Source organism: Marmota marmota, unplaced genomic scaffold, assembly GCF_001458135.2.
Source record: "Marmota marmota marmota unplaced genomic scaffold, marMar, whole genome shotgun sequence".
Classification (NCBI taxonomy): Eukaryota; Metazoa; Chordata; class Mammalia; order Rodentia; family Sciuridae; genus Marmota; species Marmota marmota.
The window spans coordinates 16,488,207-16,492,184 of record NW_026000240.1 but is presented as its reverse complement, the minus strand read 5'-3'; the positions used below and the strand labels follow the sequence as shown (position 1 = coordinate 16,492,184).

The following is a 3,978-nucleotide window of genomic DNA, read 5'->3' as shown; positions in this document are numbered from 1 at the left end:
TTAAAATTTAAGTGATGTGGTTTGTATGTTAAAAACTTTCATCTGAAATGAATTGCCATGCAGGCAATAAGCTCTAGCATAAAACTCATAATACATATAAATTCTAAATGTTATCATAGTTTCTTGGGAATTCAAATTAGTACTTCCTTTCCCACCCAATCACTTTCCTTATGCCCCTTAAAGTGGAATCAGAAATGAAACAGTTTCTTTTGCTGAACTAGAGTTTCAAAAAAGTAAAAATGGAGTGGTTCCACATAAGAATGCTGGGGCTTTGTTCATGAATTAGAGAAAGCAGCTGTCCCACTGACCGGAATCCCACATGGGTGGAGACAGGAAGGCTGTGAGAGTCTCCATGAGCCTCATTTCTAAGATGATGTCTCCTCCCCGTTAGCCAAGAAGCTGATCAGCTGAAATCAGCGATGAGTCCAGTGGAGCAATTCCCTAAGTTCTAAGTTGAGAGAATTTGGGAGTGTAAGAGCACAGGGGTTCATTTAAGTCCACGCCTCCTTCCCAGCTAGTTCTTGGATCCTTCTTCTCCTGGTCAGTCTCTGGATCCCTCCTCTCTCCGGGCTCCCCAGACAGCCTTCCACGACCCTTCATATTTCAACATAAGAAGAATTCCCACTAACACCAGCACATCCAAGGAGAATTTTTAAAGCACATGAATTAGACTTGATCACATATCTTTCATCCCTACTTGTTTCTCTTTTCATTGGGGGTGGGGGAGACAGCAGTCAGGAGTTTGGAATAGTGGGGGACATAAGGGACGTGGGACATCCATTGTGGCTGAGTGGCTGTGACTGTAATTTATAATCATTTGGGATTTCTAGAGTGAAGTTTTATTATAGCGTGGTGTTCCATTATTAGATACCTGTCTTGATTAATTCCCAAGAAGCTAAAGTATGGGATTAACATATTGCTTTCACTGAAATTCATATTATAAGTTAAAAGGAACTTCTGGATTTTTCTTGATAAAGCTGGGATCTTTGGGTTTGTGGGTTACTTTCAACAGGGATGATTGGGAATGATGGAAGATTTAACCACCATCACCATGATGGCATATCCTTGCAGAATGCAGAAAGCTGGGGCCCTGTTTGCATTTTCTGTGAGAAAACACACATCAGACCACAGTGGCTGATGGAAGTGGACCCACTATTTACCACTTAGAAATATCCCAGAGCCATTCATTAAGTTTGAGGAGGTTGGATCTTAAATACTTAATTAGTATGCTATTAATAATTTTAATAAAATATGTTTTGGGTGGAGAGAAATAATCACTCAGGAATTAACAAAGGTAAAGAAAATCATCCACAGGGAAAGCATTTAGTAAGAGAAGTTGGACTGTCACTGCCAGGCAAGAATGTGGCATTCAGCTGGGCACAGTGGCACATGCCTGTAATCCCAGCAGCTCAGGAGGCTGAAGCAGGAGGATCACAAAGCCAGCCAGCCTCAGCAACTGCAAGGTACTAAGCAACTCAGTGAGATCCTGTCTCTAAATAAAATTTAAAATAGGGCTGGGGATGTGGCTCAGGGGTCAAGTGCCCCTGAGTTTAATCCCTGGTACCAAAAAAAAAAAAAAAAAAAAAAAAAAAAAAAAAAAGACTGTGTGGCATTCTCCTGTGCATCTGACATGGAATCAGTTCCAGACACTGTCCCCATGGTGCCAGGTGCTCTGCCATGCTCCTCTCTCCATGGCAGCCAGCATTACCAACATGGATGCAACTGCAGCCCAAAACTAATAAGCTTTGTAATCCATAGCTTATGGTGTTCAAGTAAGTTAAGTGTTAGGTACAAAGAATATTAGGGCAACATCAGTCCAGATGAAGGTGATGGACTCAACAGGCATGGGAATGCTTCTTCCTGTTCCAAACACAAAATATTGGACCATGGCTCTGTTTGAGTTAAGACCACAGGACCAGAGAAGGACTAATACAGCATGCACAGCTAGATTAAGTTCTAATGATTTTACCCCAAAACCCACTTTCAATTGCTTTCAGTATGTGAGTCTAGGGTCCCTGACTTCTACACCCTGTGCACCCAAGCAGAAATTTCACAGGCTCCCAAGATGAATTCATAGTCCAAGATTACTAATCCCAGAGGAAGGCAAATTCCAAGAAAGTAGATCCAAAGATGTGACACATAGAATTTATATCTGAGGAGCTGCAAGTAATGGAGCAATTTGGTAGGGGCTCTTAGCAAACAGAAATTCCAAATATGTGAGGAGATGAAGGAAAATATACAGCCCATAAAACACAGAATGCTAAGAAATAAGGACAAATACATTTCTAAAAGAAACAAGTAGAAACTTTACAAATTTCAGTGCCAATATCTGAGTCGATGAATTTGCAAATGGATGGCTTACTAACAACATTACTGAGGGTTGGGGGTGGGGGACATAGGAAGAGAAACAGATGCTTTTTAAAATCTGAATTATAAAATAAATGCAATAAAGAGAATGGTTTTTGAACAGGATGGTTTACTGAGCTGTCCAACCCTGCAAGTCAGTGACTTATGAACACTGGCCTGATCTTTTTGATATTTGAGAGAGAGACTTTGATAGAAGATGATTCGAAAATATAATTAGTTGGTCCTTCCATTCTCTCTTTATTATCATAAGAACCCATGTAGTGTTTTTTTTTTCCTTTAGATTGCAAACTCATTAGAAAAGATGCTATAATGAACAATTCAATTAGATTGGCTTTGGCTTGCCTAAAAGCACAAGAAGGGATTAATATTCTAATCAAAAGTCTCAGGGAAATAGTATTAGAATAAAAAAGAAAGACAGACAGAAAATCTTCTTTCTCAAGCTTGTGTTCGAGAACCCAGGAAACTGTCAAGGAATATAAAGCAACTCCTCCAAAAGCAAGCAGTGAGTGCATGGATGTGCTTTGGGCACGGTGAATGAGCCTCTGTGTTTGCTGCAGGCTGAAGGTTCCCACCCGACTCGTGGAAAATTTGCTCAGCTGTTTAAGATTATTTTTACCCATCCTTCAGAAGAATGGCAGCCTGGAATTTTTAGCCTTTTATTGCTAACATAAAGAACTTACCAGTGATAAACTTTTTTTACTCTCTCATGCTTTTTCTACCATTGGCTATTCTGAGTCAGTGCTTGCCTTGCATTTGAAAATAATAGTAAAGATTCGAATAAAACATGTATTAAACACTATTTGAAACATATTCCCAGTACTTTCACATTATCTCATTTAATTCCCACAATAATAATATGCAATAAGAATCACCATTCTAATCTGACAGATGAGAAAACTGAGGCTCACAGTGAAATGAAGTGACTTACCCAGAGCTACATGGGTTTGTAAATGGCACAGGATGATTCCATTAGGATCTCTTAACTCCAAATACATATTTTTTCCCCTAGGGGCAAAAGATTGCTATGGAATTCATGTACACCCACAGAGCCTGGATAAAAGCTATAGCAAGATCTGGAATAGGACAAATAGGAAGAGGTCACTCCTTTGTGGATTTTTAAATTATGGTTAGATTTTAGTTTTTAACTGATACATTAAAATCGTACACATTCATGGGGTACCATGTGATGTTTCAGCATATGTTTCTGTGGTGTAATGCTGAGATCAGGTGAAATATATCCATCTCCCCAAAGATTTCTCTTTTTTTCTGACAAAAACATTCAGAATCCTTTTAGCTTTCTGAGATGAATGTGATCATTATCTAATCACCCCCACCGTGCAGCAGCACCCCGGAACTGCTCTCTCCTACCTGACTGTAACTTGGTACCACTGACTCCTGTGTTTTCGTCAGTGTTCTGCCTGCTCACAGCCCTGTTAGGAAGAGAAGCAGGGGGTCTTTGTTTTCTGGGACTCACAATTGCAGTGTTCCTAACAGACCACATCTCCCTTCCTGCAGCTCTCACCAAAACAGCATCCTTTCAGCTTCAAGTGGGAATGAGCCCCACGCCTTGCCACTCACTTGTCCCCAATCTCAGACAGCTACCAATCTCAG

At 40.2% G+C, this 3,978-nt stretch overlaps 1 protein-coding gene across 6 annotated transcripts in view; it reads left to right on the top strand.

Moving 5' to 3' along the window:
- Agtr1 (angiotensin II receptor type 1) overlaps positions 1–3,978 on the top strand; it is a 42,926-nt gene that overhangs the window by 33,514 nt on the left and 5,434 nt on the right. The gene's annotated exons all lie outside the window — the stretch shown is intronic.